The sequence below is a fragment of the Tachypleus tridentatus genome, chromosome 2 (genome assembly GCF_004210375.1).
Source record: "Tachypleus tridentatus isolate NWPU-2018 chromosome 2, ASM421037v1, whole genome shotgun sequence".
NCBI lineage: Eukaryota > Metazoa > Arthropoda > Merostomata > Xiphosura > Limulidae > Tachypleus > Tachypleus tridentatus.
In genome coordinates, this window is record NC_134826.1 from 31,383,874 (window position 1) to 31,407,210 (window position 23,337).

At 31.9% G+C, this 23,337-nt stretch overlaps 1 pseudogene across 1 annotated transcript in view; it reads right to left on the reverse strand.

Annotated features, from left to right (window-relative positions):
• LOC143240317 (receptor-type tyrosine-protein phosphatase S-like) overlaps positions 1–23,337 on the reverse strand; it is a 171,755-nt pseudogene that overhangs the window by 64,196 nt on the left and 84,222 nt on the right. The window contains exons 17-22 of the transcript XR_013021713.1: positions 19,903–20,131; positions 19,500–19,705; positions 11,550–11,661; positions 6,339–6,536; positions 3,621–3,743; positions 1,372–1,619 (exon numbers count right to left, since the gene is read on the reverse strand). The product of XR_013021713.1 is annotated as a receptor-type tyrosine-protein phosphatase S-like (transcript). The remainder of the gene's footprint in view (positions 1–1,371; positions 1,620–3,620; positions 3,744–6,338; positions 6,537–11,549; positions 11,662–19,499; positions 19,706–19,902; positions 20,132–23,337) is intronic.

Consider the following 23,337-nt stretch of genomic DNA (forward strand, 5'->3'; position numbering starts at 1 on the left):
TAGAGTGGCTAGGGCACAAGACACCATAACTAGAAATTCAGCCTCAACCAACATCTGGCAACATTTGTAGTTCAGTTCCATGGTGGGAAGAGAGCCCTCTATCTTTCACCTCAAAAACAGATACTGGTATGAAAGAATAGCTTTTGTATTAATAATCCACATCCAACACAAACACTCCATATCCATCAGGAATATACATCCATTAGCCAGTAGAAAGGGGGATGTTTCATCCAGTCTGTGGTAGAAAGATAACCAAACTTATACATGCAAGAATTCATGTCTATTATCCACCAACAACTGATCATTCAGTCTACAGTAAGAAGAAGGTAACCATCTAAAAACATCTAAGAACTTATGTGTCTGGTTTGATTCTAACCAACACTCAATATCCATGAATTGAAATCCAAAATACTTGGTGGTATTTGGAAATATATATTAGGACTTTGGTAGGAAGGGCATCATGCCATTTACAATGGTAGAATGCTACCACCCTACCATCATCTGAGTGGTATTGTGCATACTCAGAAGGACAGGCTTTCATTTTCCACCATTCCAGCATAATTCAGAAGTGGTAAGAGGCAAAGAACCCCATACTCTACGAAAAGAAGGAAGGAAATAATGTATTATGTAGTTCTATGGACTATAGGAGTGGAAATAGTGCCATGGGTATACATAACACCCTATCTTGAAAAGCAGAGTAAACACCTTGACAGAAGACATCACAACAAGTGGCAGCATCTAGAATTGTACATGAGGAAGTGAAGTAACTCTTGAAATTGAATGAGAAATGAAGATGAATAAAATAATTCATAATTCTCCAAAAAAGATAATCAAAACAGCAAACAAAAATATCATTGAAGCAAAAAAATTAAAAAAATTCTGGATAAGTTAATCAAACTATGAGTGAAAACACATCTATTCAATACAACTGCCAAGAGAGAAGTGATTAACAGCTACAAGATTAGAGATGGTGTTAGTTACAATAGGTTAGTGTAACACTCCTATTGTGGTGGGTTGCTGCGTAATTATTTGGATGTTAGTATGTAGATATGTTAGCTTATATGAGGATAAATAAAAGTATAAAGTCTTGTGGTGAGGTAAGTTTGCACTGATAGAGGGCAGTATAAGTCAATAAAGCTATTTGTGAGAGAAGGCAAGATATTGTGTAGAAAAATTAATGTAATTCTGGTATGTGATTATTTTATATAAAATGAATGAACTGCTTACTGGATGCTTTACATATTGTAACTACATCTAGCATAAAATTTTCACATTTCAATAACAACAATGATATATACTTTTGTTTATCTTCATTCTGTGGATATATTTCACTTTAAATCAGTATCATGACAATATTAATCTTTTATTTACCTTGATCAAATATTTGGTATATGGTAGCAAATTTTGCAGCTGATAAATTTTGCTGACATCAGTGCTATTGTCATTTTGGTCGATGCTGTTAATCAAGACAAACCTTGAGTGATAAGATTGATTGTCTGCAGTCGAATATGATAAATTATACTGTAGAATCACTCCATGTGTTGGATTAGGTGGTTTTATTCTCAGTGTAATGTGTTGATTGCTTTTTTCAATAAGTATCACTGATGGTGCTGGTGGAACTGAAAAACAATAGTGGTATCACAGTTTTTATCTTAAAATGTAAATTTCAGCTATAATAAGGTAAAAAAATAAATTAAAGTATAACACATATCACAGACATATATGTAACCTAAAAAACACCTAAAACAAAGATCTAAGAATGTGAAACAACAACAATGAATTAAAAATTATCATACACTACAGAAAACATAATATTAAAACCAAAATAAAGCTTAACCAAGGTGATGAAACAACAATAAATTAGGATGTAACATCCAGCACATAAAGGTGATTTTCACTATCAATAACTTGGAAACTAGAATAAAACTCAAACAAGATAATAGCTCAATAATAAGTTAAGGCATTTTCAGCTCACATAATCACATTTATAATTTCTGTCTTCACAGTATGATGATTTTGTAGAACATCTGAGAGTAGCATATACATCTAAAGCATGACATTACTTAACACATCAGTAAAACAATGGAAACTTGGGAGAACTTGTACATTCTCACTTTGTTCAATAATGACAATAGTGTGACTTTATGTGCATCACAGTTCATATGAATGGCTTACACAACAGTTGTCATTTTGTCTCCATGGTAAAGGTCATGTTGTGCATGTATAAGCCACAATAAACATTGTCAAACTGACTATATTTAAGTTCTGTAACTTTTGTAAATTAATACTGATACAGATATAAGATACTAGTGTAAAGAATTTAATATTATTTTAAGATGAAAAAGGGAACAATAATTCAACCTCAACCAAAATAAAACTTAAACTTGTTAACATCCAAGGGCAGTTCCAGATCAGATATTAGACTCACTATTGTCAGTAAGTTTGCAAAACTTTTGTATATAAATTGTAATAACCATTATTATAATTTGTATTGTTGTTTGTATATTAAAATATATGTGTTATATGTTGGATATGTATTGTGCTAGTCCTGCCTAATATCTAAACTTTTCGAGTGTGAGAATCAACAACATATATTTTACAAAAGACACTAGCATATCTTCAGGTATTGTTGACAAGTGAACTTTTGCAAATGCTGGCTTAAAATTTATAAACTGATATGCCAGGACACAGTTAAAGAAAATTGCTGGGCCACTACAGTTAGTATACTATAAGCCTTGGAAGCTATAATTATGATTAACACTTATTAATCAGAAAACTACATAATTTAATCAGGAACATTTACAGATTTCGAACATTACAAACTTCAGTGAATTAACTTCAGACGTTAGTATTTCTATGAAGACATCAGATATTTTCATTGGGAAAAACTCACGTGTGAAGAATACAGCTAGCTAGCATTACCATCAAGTGAAGTGTATCTGTATATCAACGTGAAAGTAATTTGCACTTCATAAACCATTGACAAAGTATTCAGTTCCAGAATGGATAGAGAACTTAATATTGCTGTAAGTTTGCAAAACCTTTGTATATAAATCATTATTTGTAATAACCATTATTATAATTTGTATTGTTGTTTGTATATTAAAATATATTTGCGTTAAGAAAGAAAATTGTGTGTATCAATCTTGTTGGTAAATTTCATAAAATTGATATATATTGATATTCAATTAACTTCTAAAATGAAATTCCAGTTTCTATTTATTTGAAATCATAATATATAATGTACATAATATAATATATCAAAGATTCATCCAAGATTAATTACAATATGTAACACTAGTGTCTCTTATTTCTTGTGAAATACTTGAGAGCTTACTGTTGAAATTCATTCCAAGATGTACTCAAATTATTGCATTAATGCATAAATACTAACTTTTATCACTGACTTCCTTCTGATATAACAAAGTAATTTTGCTGTCTTTTATTTGTAAAATCACCATAATATATCTGGAGATAGAAGCTTGTGAATAGTTTGAATGTAGATTTATTTGTAGTTTACGAGTAACCAGAAGGATTTAATAAAATAATTTTGTGTTATTTGAATGATTTATAGGCAAATGAAATATATTAATATTTTATAGATGAGATTTGAAACTCACCATCATCTGCAGTTTTCTGAAATATTTTTTTTGAGAAAGGTCCAGCACCAACTTTAGTATATCCTCGAACAGCAAAAGTATAGGTTTCAAAAGGCACAAGTTCTGTTAGATGTGCAGTAGTTTCTACAAAATTGAAAGAGAAAAAACATTCATTTTATTTTATAATTATAAAAATTAACATTTTTATGGTTAAAAATATAATTATAAAAATTAACATTTTTAAGGATAAAAATATTGTAAAGGAGACATAATATCATAAACATGGATAAAAACACTGGCAGAAGGTACCTAAACTCAAATAAATAACAAGTTTCTTGTAATTAATTTTCATGAATATTTTAGCAATTATATTTAATTAACCCCATACTCAGTTAACTGCATTATTCTACTCGGTAAATAAAATATCAAACACTTTGTTTATTTATCTTAAAACATATATATGCATATAAATTTTACTATATGTGTATATCACATTTTTCAGAAACTCTTTGTTGATATTAATATGCTTGTGTCAAAATTTAAAATTAGTAAGGCTATATGTTCTCAGTAAGAAAAAAGTATTTAAAATAAATAACAATATATTATATAATATTTTTGAGTGTAAGCTAGTTGTAATAATAATGAATTTATATGTTCATGGCAGCAGGAGGAAACTTAGAAAAAAGTTTATTATATGTTGTTTACACATTCTTAATAAAAGTCAGTTTAAGGAAAATGTTGAAAGTACTAGTACTAGAGATTAAGTTTGGGTGCTGCAAAACAGTTTAAGTATTAGGAGTAAATACATGTGTCATGAGTTAAACACGACAGGACTTATACATTACTATAAGAGATTGCATCATTGATAATGCTTAAGAGTTAGTAGAGTATCAGCATATGAATAGCCCTATTAGTGTTACTGTTAAAGATCTTGCATCTTCCCATTTGACTTTAACTTAGAATAAAAACTATTCCATAACTGCATACAAATTTTAATATTCCAAGAGTCATGTTTTCAAGGCTAGATTCTTTATAGTAGGTGTCTGTGACATGTAAGTAATAAATTTCAACTATAAACAGATAGCATAATGGTCTGCTTGTTTCAAAATAATATATTTAAAACAAATCAAACATGTATAGAAATGTTTATAACCTTATTGGTTACCACAGGTGTGTCCAGTTTTAGATAATTGTCTCTGATTCATCAAAGTCCACACAAGTTGGTTCAATTATTTTAAAACAGAATTAACAAGACATATTATTATTTTTCTATTCTTGTTATTACAATACCATCTGTGATAATTTTACTTTAAAAATTGTCAATGTACATTCTATATCTCTATACTCAGGATCATACAGTATATAACTAGAACCCAATAATGATTCTTTTGATGAATATTTATACCCTGATGAAAGTCTAGAACATTCCATGCAATGCTAGATATTGTGATGCAATAATACTCAGTTAAATCAATGAGAAACTTGGGAAGTTTTAGCAACATGACACAGCAATCTCACTATTGTAAACAATTGCTAATTTATAAAACTTGGACTACACAACATATCATTTGCAAATAGTTATGTAAACAAACCTCACATACAATATCACTTCTAAAAACAACAAAATATTACTCCTATGCTATATAAACTGTCTAAATCATAATTCTCTAATTGAACTTAAACAGTTCATGAAAATCTAACATCTTGATATTTTTGAAATCACATATTGAATGTTGTTCAGATCATTCTTAACATTTTCTGCAAAATAATTCAATTTTTGACACATTTTGTAAGACATACCAGAAAACATTATGATGATATAGTGCTTACTCACCTCCAGATAAAGCAATATTAAGCTAGTGAATTATATGAGTCTGTCTGACTAAAATAATTGAGAAGCATTCATTTTTGACTTTTTTGTTTTCTACAAAGTGTTCAGTGAGGCTATAATGAGCTGAACACCATATTTCTTACTTTTTACTTTGGTGCCAAGCACACTTTGACAGTAAAAACCTTTTAGTGTAAAAGATCAGATAATGAAAAGAAAAAATGATTTTCTATCTCTCTACAAAAAACAAATGAAATATGTATATATACAATACATGTACATAACATGATCTGGGGTCATCATTTTAGTTACTTAATATACATGTAATCAATTATCATTTGTTGATTACATTAGCTAATTTAGACATAACAATGACAGACCAACAGTTTGTTTGTGTTATTCTTATAAATGCAATAAAATTAACTGATAAATATAATAACACAAATATTCTATTTGTGTTGTTATTTATAATGTGCTTATTAATAGGAACAAGTTTCTGATAATTAAAAATGTTATTAAACTCAACACAGAAATCTCAATTAAAAAAAATTATTTTGTTTATAATAAAGATAAGACTATTCATTTTGAATTCAATTTGAATAATAAATACTTACTTGAAAAATATAAACATAACAAGATGTGAAGAATGTATACAACTCAAAAACATACAGGAAATTATGGAAATAAACTGAATGCTCTCATAGATGTTTTCCAGTTGTGTTGGAGATTTTAAAGTACATAAATTATTTCGTATTGTTTAACTGTACAGAAATGAAAAGATTAATGAACCATAACTGGTCAATAATGCAAGATAGATAAATCATATAGCCATTAACTTTAATATTTTATACATAGTAAACAGAAATGAAACCTTTCTTTTATTAAAAAAGAAAAATAAATATTTAGCTTACCATTTGTTTTGGATATTCTTATCATTGACCTTTTTTTTCTAGTTTTGTTTGATCTGAAGTGAGGGATGTGATGAAGAGCATATTCATAATTAATAATCTTCCCATTAGATTGATCACAAGGTATGGAATCCCAGTGAAATTCCAGTACATTTTTATCTACTGTCATAACTCGAATGTTCTGAGGAACACCAGATGGTGCTGTGTCCAAAAAAGAAATTTTTGAATTAAAAACCATCATCTTATCAAAAGTGTCTGTTTTACATATTACAGGGGCTATTTCCTAACAAAAACCTTTCATAAGATTTAGACTATGAATCAAAATATTTTATTCTAAAGATTTCTTTAAATTATTGAATTCAAGAAATTTTGTTATCATGATATATTCAAGCCAAACATCAAACATTGTTTCCTGACATCAGTTCAAGTTAAAAGTTAAACACCTTATTTTGCTTAGACCTATTTTTTTTCTTAACTATTTTTGTGAGATATTCTCAAACCATAAGTCAGAAAACCTTAATCTTCTGAGGAGAACTTGTCAAAGAAATTCCAGGACCTAACATCATCCCATTCTCTAGGTACTCTCAGACACACACATGCCTCCTTTTGGCTGATGTTTTAGTAAATTGTTTATGTCTTCCAAAACTTACTTTTCCAAATCTAATTTTAGTTACTTTCCCACTTAACCTTCAACCCTATTCTACCACTACTACTAACATCACTACAACCCAACATTATCTTCATTCTTTTTCACAATTAATAGCTTTTCTGTTATCCTTCTCTTTGAACTTTTTGTGCAGCAGTGTAAAGATAAAGCAAATTTTTAACCCCTGACAGAACAGTATGAGAAAAAGAATAATTTAATAATAATCTTTAATAATTTAAGATTCAATGATATTGTCCAAATCAACCTTTTTTAACAGATTACACAACAGTAGGCCTTAAAACATCGTATATGCAATACTTCATTCATTTATCATCATACATAATGAAAGGAACAATTGTTTTTTATAAAATCTAACTAAGATACTACCAAAGTGTATGTATAGAAAAACAAAAAGGTCTCACACAGTAAGATAAGGTAATATCTAAAATAAAAACAAAGTTAAAAGTTATAATAAAGCCTACATTATATCTTCCCTGTATTATGGTTCAGTTAGACTTAAAGTCTACTAACATTTAAGTTACAGGAGAAAAAAATCTTTCTTTATGTAGTAACACAACAAGTAATAACTATGCCAGGTGGTTCACAAAACACTAATCATATATAAGGCCTTCACCCACTATGATTCAAACACAAAATCTGGCAGCCATGGGCCATTACCAAATTTATGAACAAAATGACAGCTTTCTACTCTCCTATGTTGTAAACTATCTTCATGCAAGAAAATACAGTTAATTTCAGTTGAAAAGCTAGATCCAAGATAGAGATTGAATTAGATAAGTCAGATGTATATACTTCAGCAATTTTCTTTGTCCAAACTCAATTGAAATAGAAAAAAGAAATTTCAAAGAATTAACATATTAATTAAGTAGGGGAAGAAACACATGGAACCATCCTGTACCACAATGCTATGAGTTAATAACACTATCATTCAAAGATCTGTTTATGCTACCAGTCATAAACCTTTTCTTTATGATGTGTTAAGAATCCCATTCTCCTAAAATATTTTCAAGTCACAAGTTAAAAAATCTGTCATTGAAAGATATGCTTAAGTTAGTACTTAAGAACCCTACTTTTTTGTATTAGCAAATTGTTCAGTCTTAAACTTGTGTCCCTCTTGTCTCATTGTTTTTATAATACTGCAAAAAAGAAATATTATCAATTCCAAGAATAACCTTGCATGCTTCAATAATAAGTTGGCCACTTATTTTCTTTTAAACATATTTGCAATAGCTGTTCCTAATTTAGCAGTGTAAGACTAGAGGGAAGGTAGCTAGTCATCACTATCTACTGCCAATTCTTGGGCTACTCTTTTACCAATGAATAGTATGATTGACCATCACATTATAATGCTCCCATGGATGAAAGAGCGAGAATGTTTGGTGTGACAGGAATTTGAACCCATAAGCCTCAGATTACGAGTTGAGTGCTTTACCCACCTGGCCACGCCTACCCTTCGGATTAGGAGTTGAGTGCTTTACCCACCTGGCCACGCCTACCCTTCGGATTACGAGTCGAGTGCTTTACCCACCTGGCCACGCCAGGCCATAAGTTAGAGATTTAAACCTGTCCCTAAAAAAATATTTTCTTCTCTGAAATCAGAGAGCTCTTCTTGTTAAACTAACATTTTTAAGAAAGTTTTTTCTGTTTTGACTTCACTACTAAAACAAATGTAGTTTCTAGTTCTTTTCCAAACCATGTCATGTTTTAAAATTCATTTCATTTTTAAATTAAAATAACTTGCAAATTCTCAATGAATATTTTGGTCTGAAAAATCCTTGTAAATATGATTTTTGTAAAGTCAAAAAAATAGACTGCAAAATTATATACAAGATAATAAACATAAAGAATATGTAATTGTAGTGCAGAACTGAGGTATGGTAGAATTTGCTTATGAAAGCTTAACTCTGAAAATGTTTTATTGGAAAAATTAAATAGTTAATAAAGTATTACTAACTCAAAACTTTCTCCCTGTATTATCAAGAATCTCAGTGATGAACATTAAAAGCTAGAAATCTGCTGAATGATGTAAAATTCTTATCCATAGTTGTTTTTGATGTGTAATTACTGTATGTCTATAAATTTTTCGTAGTTTGATTAATAAAAACTGAGTGTTGCCTTTGTGGCTTAAATGGCTTATCCACCACTAAGATAAGTACCTTTTTTATTTATGTTATTGAGTATGGTACAATATATACTCTTCAAAAAAAGAAACGCAAAAGGCAAAATGGGAGACAAATTGTTAACAAGTTTATTCTGGGTAGTTCTATATGTGTGAAACTTTGCACATTCACTGCTGAACATCCAAAGTCTGCAAAGGCGAAGTCCACGCTCACCAGGTGAAGTTTAACATCAATAACGAGTATGCCCCCGTGAGCATCAATAACTGCTTGGCATCTCCTGCCCATGAAAGCGATAAGATGATGAATCACATCCTGTGGAATGGCTGTCCACTCAGCCTGCAAAGCTGCTGCAAGCTGAGGTAGAGTCTGCGGTTGAGGTTGTTGCCGTCGCAGATGTTGGTCCAACTTGTCCCAAAGATGTTCGATGAGGTTTAAATCTGGTGATCTGGAGGTTCAGGGAAGAACATTGATGTTGTGGTGTCTCAAGAAGACAGTGGTGAGTCGGGCTGTGTGAGGATGGGCATTGTCATGTTGATAAACATCGTTGACGTTCACCATGATGAGTTGCACATGGGGCCTAAGAATCTCGTCGATGGTTGTGTATGGTCTGATCGGAAATCCTACGCAGCCCTGGTATGATTGAGACAGTAGACGTCACAGTGGTGGTCCTATCCCGAAGGTGACGTAACCAGATGTTGCGATCTTGTGCGGGCGTGGTCACACGATGTCTGCCAGATCATGGACGATCACGAGTTGATCCATGTTGTTGGTAACGCTTCCATAGCCTTGTGATGGTGCTTGGGTGGACATTCACAGCTCTGGCAACATCTGATCGAGATTCGCCTGCTTCCAAGCAACCAATGGCGTTGTTGCATTGTGCTTCAGTCAGTCTTGGCGTAAATGTATTGCGTGTCGGTGGCTTAACACTGAGCTATGGAAACCGAGAACCTGTCACTTTTATAGGGATTTTGCACATGTTGCACTTGCAGAACATGCAGATCTCTCAAACAAATTTATTGTACACGCATGCGTTTTGGCAAAAAATCCAATGTTTTCCTCCGTTTTCAAAGTACACAACTTTTATTGTCATTTTGGTCTGACACTCAGTGCCTTAACACGTGTAACATCACATACTCTGAACTTGTAACGTTATTACACATATTTCTCTTTAAAATAACAAAAATATCCCTTTTGCTTTTCTTGTTTTGAAGAGTATATATTAAATATGTGATTCGAATTATTATAACCCAAATGCATTATCTTGTGCTTATTGTAATTAAAGATCATTGGCTGGGTATTTTTCTAACTTAACAATTAACCCAAGTCATTCTGTCATAACCCAAAATATTCAGTACAGCTAGAAATAACCAAGAGTTCAATATTAAAATAAAAAAATATTAATTTAATAATTATGTTCTTAACAATATCATTAATTTTAATGAGAAAATGAAAGAATGGTCTATACATTGAACCTGATGCTCTCCACTCATAACATAATTCTGGATTTATAATATTAATATCATACGTCAGTTATTCTGTTGTTGTTGTATTTTATTCACACTCTAAATAGTTTGATATAATTATTTTATTTATTGTATGGTCTGTAAACATTTATAATTCCAAACTTACTTGATTTTTGTACATAGTTTTTATAATGCTAACCTAGTGAAACATAGTAGTTCACTGATTTATGAGAAAATTGGTTTATTAATTTGTAAGTTGTTTCCAATAAGCCTGTTAGTTGGAAATTCTGATCTAGGTATATAGGTCAGTAATATTCAATAAGTTAAAGATATATGTAGTACATAACAAGTCGATGTGTTACATGAGTGGAGTTGAAAAAAGTTTACTAAGTCACCATATAAATTTTTTTCCTATTCTGTGGTAACTGGGTATTTGGCCCAGCTCATGAGGTTTTCCTTATATACTAGTAGTTTTATAATGCACATTTTTTTTATTAAACAAATAAGTTGGAAATAAAATGTTAGTATGACAATTGTCTCTTGATCTTATTATCAGTAACATATCTCTACTTAGTACTTCTACCTAATTCAATAATTTTTAAGAGTACACTAACATGTAATCCAGTGGTATTTTAGGGTATTACAAGTTCTTCAACTAAGCTTTGCCCTAGTTTTCAAAAACCAAATTTTATGCTGATGACTTCACAAGCTACCAGTCAAGATTTTTCATATGAAATCAGTTAAAACATTATCTGTCTGAATCATATTATAGTGAGATATATGTATATGCTTCAACTGTTGGGTACAAACAAGATTCCTTAAAACTGTTCAAGTTAACTGGAGACAAAGAATTATTTCTTCACAAGTCCTACTTTATTTACCATTAAAGACTTCTTACTAATTAGTATATTCTTCAATATTTAACATTGTATAGTAAACATAAAGAAAATAAGATTTAACTAACCTGTTTCTTTAGTGACAGCATACAATTCCTTTACATTCCCAAAGCCAGCTGCTGTACTAGCATGGACAGTGATATAATAGTTGGAGAAAGATCGAAGACCCAAAATAGTGATCTATAAGCAGATATTAAATGACACTACATAATACTGTTACACTAGTCATTAATGTTATAAGTTCTTAAAGTTCATTTTATGAGAAATATCAAACCTGATGTACATTTAGTTCCTTTACATTCAAAAGATGTTCCATGTGTCCTTGAACTATATAAGCAAAAATGCCCATTATTGATCACTTTGAAAAAAGAAATGTGATATTTCTTTGTACTTTATAGATTTTGTGCAGAGCTAATTGAGGACTACCTGTACTCACCATAACTAATTTTCAAGTAATAGACTAGAGGGGAGACAGCTAGTCAGCACTACCTACCACCAGCTCTTGAGCTACTCTTTGTCAACAATAAGCAGGATTGACCATCACAATGTAATTCCCTCATGACCAAAAGAAGAAGCATGTTTGTAGATGAGATCTAAGCCCACTGCCCTCAGATTGCAAATCAATCACCCAAACCACCAGGTCTAGCTATTCTCATCCAGTGTTGCTCTATATGTGGAAACATTTTTCTTTTTGCATGCTACAAGCCTTTTTCTCCTCCCTATAGGAACAAAATGATCCCAATATATCTCTCATGCAAATAATCATGTGTTACTTCTCAAACAACAGGAGCATGACATACTCATGTGAAGCATGTGCTCCCTCTATACACCTATATCAGACTATCACTTCGAAGCTAAGAACTGGAGAAAAGTGGAAGAACGGGTAGGAAGTGTGAGAAGAAGAAAGTACCTATTGAAAATACAATTTCAGTATAGGAAAATTATAACTTCTGATACAATACTTTCTTCCTCTCACAAAATTAGCAAGAATCCCACATTCACTATGTGGAGGGAGCAGTGTGAAGGAATGACTGAAGCACCCTTTAAAGGCATCTGAATAATGCCTCTGGAAATGAGAAAGTTATATCCAAAGATCTGATGAGGGAAACCACACCATTTCTAACCAGGTATACTTTTTGCCTATCTATGAAGTGAGAGGTAGACAAGGGCAGAAAAAGAGAGGAGTACAACCAAGTAGGAGAGAACTGAGGCAAAATAGTGATCCTAACCCTGAAATATATATGTAGTTTAATCCCACAAACCATGAAAGTGGGTAAATCAATGGATGTGACTTTAGGTGTGTAGTGGCTAGGGTACAATGAACAATACTCAGTAAGTCAACTACATCTAAAATCTATGCCACTGGGAATCAACAACCATAAAAGGAGCATATCATCTTCACCTGAAGTTCATGAGATAAGAGGAAAGCTGGAACCACTCTCACTCTAGAGCATGACACATGTTAGCTATGATATATCTATTCATGGATCTGACATCTGGTATCAAAAGAAGGTCTCTTATATATAAATGAACTCCATCAATGGCAAAATCAACTGGAACTATCCACAAACAATAACATTCTCAGATAACATTGAGGGATAGCAATATCCCAGAACTGAAACAATTTCCTCTACCTCCTCTGTGACTCACAACACAGAAGAAGTATGATTGAGAGAGGAATATAGACAACCATAAACATGTATGAGACCTTATGTTGATTGTTTCAACTCTAAATTCAAAACTCAACCATGATGGTTCTGAAAACCACATCAGGAAGAATGAGAAGGGTGAACTGCAACTTGATATCTCACTCCTTAGTGCATAGTGAAAGATATCATGTTATCTACACCTGCACAACATCATCTCTTACTCTGCACTGAATGGCTAGAGCCATCTTTGAGTGGAATTTGTTGAGGAGGTTGCCTCCATAGTAAATCACCTGAGCAGCTTGGAACTGGCAAGAGGTAAAGACTCCAACACTCTTCTAGAAGAAGGGAGAACACATTGGAGCATCTAGAGGAACATCATCACCCAGGACAGTGCAGTGGGTGACTATGAAACCATATTTTAAAAAAAGCAGACCATATTAATTTATTTATTCAATTTAAGACATGGCACAAATGGGCAGCTTTACCCATGCAGTCTATGGATAGAATGGTCTGGATTGGGTAAGTTTATGAAGCAATTACAATGCAAAGTTATTCATCTATAACAGATTTTGTAAAGAAACCTTATTTCAATGATGGCCATTGTAAAGTTTTAGACGTTAAGGTGAGAATCAACATGGCTGTACAGTGCAGATTTCTAATTCAAGAATACCAGTCAGGCACCACTCACCATAGAGTGGGCTCCATATAAAGAATAAATGAAACAAGGACCCCTGAAATGAAAATAATGTATAAATCAGATCTGTGGCATCCACAGGGTAAGAGGAGAAGGAAATATGTTTTAAGAGAATGATCAAACATCATGAGACAGAAGGAAATAGGTTCAAATGGAGGTAAATTGAGGGGATGGAGAACCACATTAATATCTCAATCCAGAAGACTATGTTATGTGTGAGAACAATGAATCCAAAAGGAACACATTAACATGGTAAAGACTGGAGAAGCAAAAACTCAGTGGTATCAAAAAAAATGATAGGTATGGGATAAAAAGCCTGATATCCTGAGGGCAAGGAAACTGAAGACACCCATTTGAAAAGCCATGAGAGAAACTCAGCCACATAAGCCAATGAGTACTGTTGCACCTATGGAACACTTTCCATTTGTACCAAACCTTCACTGAAGAATGACATATAAAATTAGTTAAAAGGAAAGCTACTTGACTTGACAGGAGAAACCTGATTTAATCATCAAGGATTGGTCAAAGCCAGGTGTGATGATAGAGGACATGAATGGCAAGGAGGTAGAACCAGTGATTGAGGTTGATGAAGAAGCAATGGAGACAGGGAAAGGGGTACTGGAGGGAAAACTTGCAGTTGGTGTAATCATGGAAACCACAGTTGAACTGGCCAATAGGGAGTGATAAGAAGGACTTATCTTAGAGAGGTACAGATAAAGATAAGAGAGAAAATCAGATGAAGTCATTGGATAGGAGGACAGAAATAAAGGTACTTGGGGTACCAATCGTGGATGGAGGCAATGCTGCCAGAGTATATGGATGAGATATGAGGGACAAAAGAGGTGTAATTTGTGATTGAGGGCTATGGCAAATGCATCTGTGTGTGGAAAACTCCATGGACTGCAAAGCCACTGGAATATGAGAGGATCTAAAGACCACTTCAATGGATAAATTTTGTGAGAATGAGAAAGAAGACCCCCTGCAAGGTTGAAAGCACCAGAAAAGTGACAGACAATGAGATAAATGTGGTGCTTATGAGCCCAGTATACATGATCCAATGTACATAAACAGAGAAATTTTCACTGGGTGCCCCTTTAGTGATTGACACCTGTTACTATTACAGAACTGTTGGAATGAGCCATCGAAATGTACTGTCTGGCAAGAGAAAGAAAGAGATTCAAAGCTCAGTGGACCATAAGAAGATCAAAGATATTGATATGAAAAGATTTCTCAATGACAGTCCAAAGATTCAAAACATCTTGGTGAGTGATCCATACATCCCATTTCTAAAGGGATGTGTCCATAAAGCACATGTAAAGATAGACGAAGAGAAGGTAATGAGACGCCTGCCAACACAAGTTTTTTCTAACTACCAAAGCAGATCATCAAACAGGGTATGAGGAAGAGTAAAGGGAGCTGCCAAGAGATCACAAGCAAAATTCCATTTTATCATGACAAACCCACTGTAGAAATCATATATGTGCACAAGGGAATCAGAGGGAATCTCTAAAAGTGGTAAGCAAAAAGAGTGGGATAAAGGGCATGGCAAACTAACAATTCCATGGCACAAAGTTGTAGAGGACAGGATTGTGCCTGATTGAGATGAATATAAAAAAGGAGACTTAAATGGACAAGATATTAGGTAGGATGGAAGAAGGGCTTTTTCATTTTGTTTAACCAGGCCACCTGAGCTAGCAAATGAAGAAGCTGAGAAGTACGGCTGAATTACTCCAGCTTGGAATAAGTTAGAAGAAGCCAATTGTCCATATAATGGTAGAATTGAAGACACAGAGCATGAAGATGGCAAATAAAAGCTCTGACTACCCAAAAGAAAATGTAAGGGGCAGAAACAAATCCAAAAATATTTTCTCAACCCAAACGAGCCGTTTTTGCATATAAATTTCTCAACAAGTGGGTTTCTCGACATCACTGATTAAAACAATCTTGGCTACCATGGAGAGTGGAAGGGTGTGAATAACTAATTTTTATACTTATTATAATTTTACTTCTTATCTTAATTCCTTAGGTATTTGTCAAGTCTTAGTTTGTTTACTACAGTTAAAATTAGACTTTACAACTGTTAGATTGTGTGAAATCTCCATTTGTATCTCATAACCTTCATTGAAGCCTATCACTGGTTTGACTGTTTTTTAAAGCTCTCCCTAGTTTGAACTTCTTTGGAGAATAATTAAACTCACTCTCACATACAGTGGTTTATAATAAACATGCACACACACACACACGATTTATATGACTTTTAAATTTATCAAAAATCATGATGGAAATTTAATCTGCTTTTACAAATATAGATAGCCAGTACCATTTTCTTATACAATGTTTTCCAAGTATGCTTCTAGGATACCATGTTTATGGTCATTGTTTGAACAAGTTAGGGGAAACTTCTGGTGTATGAGTTAGTAAATATGATATCTAATAACAAGAACTTGGTGCTAGCTAAGAAAAGGTAAGATAGACACAGGTGCCAAGTGCATGTGTCATGTTCTATCATCTGTCACTATGGGACCAGATCTCATTAGAATCTTACTTAGCAAATATATAAAAAAACATAAATTAACACATATATGAATTATGGCCTGAGGTTTATATAAAGGTATATAAAACAATTCATAATATAATAATTTTAGGCTATATAAATGCATAGAAACAATTAAAAAATGTTTCACAGTGGTTCAACAATGGTTTAAAATTAGCTTTCAAAAGACTAGTTAATTTACATTATCATAAGTATCATTAACTCCAAAATCTATAATTTGCATTTCTGACTTTTACAATATGCTATTTGCTGAACTTTTACAAAAGTAAAAACATAAACATTTCTTACATAAAAATCTGACCTCAAAATAAATGTAGGTTACTAACTGGCAAGCAGAAACACATATGGTTCAGTCCTTAGGAAAATATATTTGTCAATGACATTATACATTTAGAAGAAAGATATAACCATTATATTCATCATAGTTTTCTTTTTTAAAATATTTATACAAAAATATCCTCTTTTATTACCTGAAAAGAAGTTCTTGTATTAGGTTTTATATTTTAGACAAATGAGCATCAATAGTATTAAGAGCAGTATATTTTATACAGTTCTTTTTTAGAACAACACTTTATTAAAACATGTAGTTGTGAAGTAAATAATTGATTAATAATTAAAAAGCAAGTAATCAAAATAGTTTTACAATGAATATTAGTTTAAAAAAATACTTGTACTATAAAGTTCTAATAAGGAATTAGTTGAAAAGGTTTACTTTAACCTGTATTCTTAGGAAATATTTCACTTGTAGATTACAAAATACAAAAGCTGCTGAAGCAACACCCACATAACAAAAGATCACAATCACTTTTTTGTAGATGTATGTATAGTGTGTATGCAAAGAATTTATATCAATCAGAATGTTATATTTTTCAAACAATGTTATTTAAATTACGTTTGTATATGAGACTGTTTCTTTAGGTAGTTTACCACCAGAATGTTATTATTCCTAAAAGCAGCTTGCAGTCAATGTACCTTGAGAATACATGTCTTAGAGCAGGTGCTGTTTCAAACAGTGATATGTAAAGAACATTAAAAGAACAGGGGTCACTGACAACAAAAAGGTTACTTTTCAAGCCTTTTATTGGAGGAGGTGGAGGAGAAGTGTTAGACAGACTGGGAACAACAGGTTACACCTCTGTACAGATACAGTAAAAAATATAACAAGCACAGAGATCCTCTTTTATTCCTATTCAATTAGTCTTATAAAGACTTTTAAATAAAAAGTTAAACAATAAATACTTGCATATAAACTCTTGTCAGATGTACACAGTTGTTTCATTTGAATTTAGTGTGAGAATTGTGGTTTAAATAGTTATAAGTCATGAGTGTTAAGTTTAATATTTCCTGAAGTAATGATTTATGGCAGGTTTGCTTGCATAACTGTTTAAGAACCATTTGTTGTGTATTTCAGTTATTGAGAATTGATATTCTATTATTCAAACCTGATGAATTTTTCTCATTACTTTAAGTGAGTATTGTTACATCATAATATCTCACAGTTTGTAGAAACTTCTAGGATTCAGTCAGGCAGTATATATATATATATATATATTACTCACAATGTTATTACAAGTTATGTAACTTAGTAAAAGTAAAAGTAAAAGAAAATTAGTGAAAGACCAAGATATACACAAACTAGACACAAACTAAAAAAAGATACAATTATTTAAAACTCTGGATACAACTATGATAACTAATAGTAAGTGTCATGAATTTTTGTACATATGTTTAATAATTTATTTTGAATATGTTATTTTAAAACAACTAGACTGTGTTATGTCTTAAGCATTGAAATTTCTTGACAATAAGTCACAGATATCTATTATAAATAACTGCACCACTATAGAAACCTGACAAAACTTAATAGCATTTCATAGTTATTTGTTTTACTATAAAGATAAATATTTCCCCAAGATCCATTAATTTTAAAGCTGAAATATTTTTCTATCTAATAACTTGCAGCAAGAAAAGTGTGAAATCAAATGTATCTTTTAGTAATCATTGACAGTTTTTTTTAAAAACTGAGGATGTTTTTTGTGTATTTTGTCTTATAGCAAAGCCACATCAGGCTATCTGCTGAGCCCACTGAGAAAAATCAAACCCCTAATTTTAGCGTTGTAGATCTGGAGATATACAGCTGTACTATCAGGGGGCCAAAACTGAGGAATGGAACACTTTTGGGTCATAATGGCAGAGGCATCAGCCAACCATTTCATTCCCCTGCCTGGATTTGTCACCGCAAATGCATTAACTATTTAAAACAAGTTTTCTTCCAGGTTACAGCTAAGAACAACACAAGATTTTTCTTTTGTTTGTTCAAGTTTTAGTGCATCTTGAAAATAAATGCTGCTTAATTTGAGAAAGACATGTTTCTTGAGAAATATTTTTTTAAAATACAAAACCCAATCTCTTGGCATTAACTTTGGGATCATAACTTGCAGTTTTGTAAGGTTGTATTTAAAATTGTGCAACATTCTGATAACAAAATTTGTATGTGTAAGTACTTTCTTGAAATGCAACTAACAACCCCTAATACAGAGTGGACAATAAATTTCGCATTAGAACAGAATAGAAAACACTAAAAAATATACTGAAAAGGAACATGATTTATAAAGAGTTTGCACCATGTTTCAAGTTTTATCTTAAAATAGTTGATAATTTAAATTAAAGGTTATGCAGCTTCAACCTCTTACTTAACCTATTAGGGTTAAATTAAATTTATAACCTAACTACTGAAATTAATAAAATATTTAGTTAATGTATGTTCAAAATATGAGTAAAATTATGAATTACTATATGTGCTTCCTTTTAATATGATACAATACTTGACAACAGTATTTCAGTTAATGCATCACTGACAGACCGAGTTGGCCAAATGCATTTCACTTATCTGTATTTGCCAAATTAATTTTAAACTAGATACAGAGATACATAAAGATGTATGCTTATTCAACAACTTACAAAAACTAATCATATACGTGCTTTTCTTTTTGTTTTTCCTCAAGCTGCTAAGCATTATTGGTTAGAGTTAAATATTGTTTACATTAATAAAACCTGCATGAGTAGAAAAAATCACAAATTTGTTAACAATCTGTCTAAAGACAACAATGAGCATGAATACCTGTTTGTTTTGAGTGGTCAAGGTTGTAAGATTATTTGAGTGAGTATCATCTATAAACGTTCCACAATCTCTTACACCAATGAAATTATAGTTGATCAGGTAGTTTTTAAGCTTGCCATGAATTTCACGTGGAACATTCCAAGTTACCAGTAGGCTGTATGGATCAGGTAAATGATGATAGCTAAGATTCTGAACTGGACCAGGTACTGAAATATTAGAAATAGGACACCATTAATTTATTTCAAAATAGAATAATTATAATAACTTACCTGTGCATGGAAAAAGAATTACAAGTAGCATTTTTGATACAAACACATATTTGTAAATTCCTAGTAAGCAGTAAAAAAACATAAATTTCACTTCTGCAAATATCAGAGCATAACGTAAATATTGTTCACCTTACCTGATTCTGGTGTGGTGATATTTAGAGATGCAGAGTAAGATCCTAAACCACTAGATGTCAGTGGGTACATCTGAAGTGTATAGTTAGAATAGGCAGTAAGGTTGGTAATTATAAAACTTTCTTCAGAACTGTTGATCTCAACTTGTTGAACTGAGAGTTTATCTAATGTCTTCCAAAACCGAAGTCTATAAGCCAACAGGTGGCATTGCAAATCTGACAGCAAAGGAGGCTAATAAGTAAAACAGTAACATTATAGTATTGTACAGAAAAATTAAAACTTTTCATTATTTTTTTCAGCATATCATAATTTAATCTCCACTAAAGACTAGTAAAACTAATGTTTATCAATTTTAGTTCAATTTCTAAAAAATACATAAGCTGGTTGTATAAAAATAATTCAGTTACATATGCAAGTGATTAAAAATTTAAAAACATTGATTCACTTGGTTTTTCTTTTCTTGATATATATCCTTCTAAGAGTATAACATATATTGATTATAATAATTTTGTAAAATTAAGAATAAACAGTTTTACACAGAATGGTTAGAAAATTAAAATACATTAAATTTATTAGCATTAAACAGAGATTTGCTATCATGAAAAAAAATACAACATATTAAATGTGAAAGTTTAAATATCAAAATTTCTATATAAATCATATTACAAAAAAGTTATATGAAATATTAAATTCCTCTTCTTTGCCAAATTAACACTTGGCATAATTTAAGTCTTTTGTTTATAGAAATCTTCAATGCTGCATAAAAATTAGTAAAAACCTTCATAGTTGTTTATTTCTAAAACAGGCCAGTAGTCAAAGTGTTTGAAGTTGGTGAAATTATGTATACTGAGATCTCATTGAAAAGGGAAACACAATTATTAAATGTAGAAAATTTTCATTTAGTAATTTCAAATTCTAATGAAATCATACAAATTGTGGACTTCTATGTTATGCTCATCCATAATTCATAAAATTTTAGGACATTGTGCATCATCTATTTTGGTTAATTTCTAAGTGCTGAAACAAACAGAATCTTGCATAAGCTAGTATAACTTAAAACTACTATATAAAAATTTAGAAATTAAAAACAATGTATGTAAAGGAAAGCGTCATACGATGCAAGCTTGTATACCAATTATTCATGATACATGTACATTTATCTAAAATGAAGAATAACAATTCAAAGAATCAATTTTGTTAATGTTTACACTTATCAAATATTTTATGTAAATGTGACTACCTGAAAAAGAAAAAGTATATTCTGTCAGTTTTATGGGTAACCAAGATTATTTACAGATGTCTATGACTTCTTGATGATAAATTTCATTAATAAATGGACAGCACACAGATCCACTTGTTTTAAAATAATGTATTCAAAACATGTGAAATGTACGTACAAAAACTTGTGACACTATTGGATATCACAGTTGGATCCAGAATTTTAAATAATTGTTCCTTTTTCATCAAAGTTCAGACAGGTGAGTTCAATTACTTTAGAACACCTTTTAAAAAGAAATGTTCTTTTTCTCTATTCTTACAATATAAGCTGAGAAACTCAGTTTAGAAATTGCCTATTATGACTAATTCACATGCATGCCCAGGTGATTAAGGCACTCGACTCATAATCATGAAATCTACTCGTATAGTATGTATCAACATTTGCAGGCCCCTTGGTAGCTTCAGTGCAGAACTCGTAGTTCTGGAGATACAATGCACACCTCAGGATCATAGCATTGACAACTTTGCTCTTCTGAACATATGCATGGTCTGAGGGTCTGTCTAGATGATGAACTCCTTCCCATAGATGTAGATTTGTAACTTCTGGATGGTAAATATGATGTATACAGATTAGCACTTGATGGTCAGGTCTGCTGCCTTCATTCACCTGAACAGCTCTTCTAAGTTTCTTCATGTGGTCTTCCCATCTGGCTGTGCAAGTCCGAATTTCATCCACATAATGATTGATGTTGGTGTAGTTTTGCAACATCTTCTTCATCATGCAGTTCAATTTTGCTGCTAAATTGAATAACCAAAATGTTATTCTCTTAAAGTGGCAACATCTGTCTTGGGTCACTAAAGCTGTCTTCTCTTTACATCTTGTCTCCAATAACCTTTACTGAGGTCAATCTTGGAAAAGAATTGGTCACATCTAATTTTGTAATGATACCCACTAGGTTGCCCAGAGGTGTAAAGTTGAACTTCATCACAAGTTACAGCTTCCAGAAGTCTGATCTATACCTGTTCTTCAAGATTGCAACTGGTGAATAATAGGCTGAATTCAAAGGCTCATTTATTCCAGCTTTTATCATTACTCTGGTTTTCTGCTTGGTCAGGTCTCTCATTGTTTGGAACATCTGGTATGGCTTCATCTTGACTGGCTCATTTGTCATGGTCACAATCCTATGTTACACAAGGTTTTTCTTACCTGATTTATCTGTGAAGCTGCATACTGACATAATAGATCTTGCCACTCTTTTGTCTGCTTGCCAGTTAATTATTTGCTGATATCAATCTTTGTATATCTAATTTCTATCTTGTAGCCTAAAATCTAGTATGTCTACATCTCTTATGAAAAAGTCACTGAATTCTGGTTCTGTATCTGTGACAGCTCCCCATGAAATGTCCCTCTGGGCTTCAATATCTGCACCTGTTCAGTCTTCTTCCCTACCAAAGTACCTCTTCAATAAATTGCCATGTTAAACTGTATTGTGATACCAAAAGAGAGAAAAAAATAAGTTGTCTTTTGGGTTCTAAAGTAACTAATACAGTCTGTGTTGACCTTTGATGAAAAAAAGAATTATTTAAAGCTATAGGTTCAACTGTAGTAATTACCTACATAGCAAAAATTTGTATCTATGTTTGACTAGTTTTAATATGTTATTTTAAAAGAAGTAGATTTTAAAATTTATTGCCAAGAAGTAATAAACACCTACGGTAAAATAATGTGAGCCATAAAATGGCAATTGGCAAAGCAGCCAGGATTAAACAGTGGTAAGCAGCAGTATAAGAAATGTAAACAACCATGAAATAGGTCTATATACACACAGCTGTATTGATGTAAAACATATTGAAAACTTCACAACCACACTATATAACCACGTTGACTGACTTTGATAGATGAATAGAAAAGGATGAATGATCTACAAGAGTTTGTTAAACAACAACAAGACCTAGAGAGATAAAAGCACAGGCAGAAAAGAGAGGAAGAATGACTAAAAGAAGAAAAAAGAGGAAGTGGAAATAGAGAGAGCAAGAATACAAAATGAGAATGAGGAAAAGAAGAGAGCTGAGAGTTTAGCAGGACATACTGATGTCACCAAGCTCACCTGACACAAAGATGAAAGACCCAAGAATGACAATGGGGTCAAGGACATCCAACCCAAGCTGCCCTCATTTGATTAACAAAAACATGAACAGATGCTTTGCTGAAGTGATAT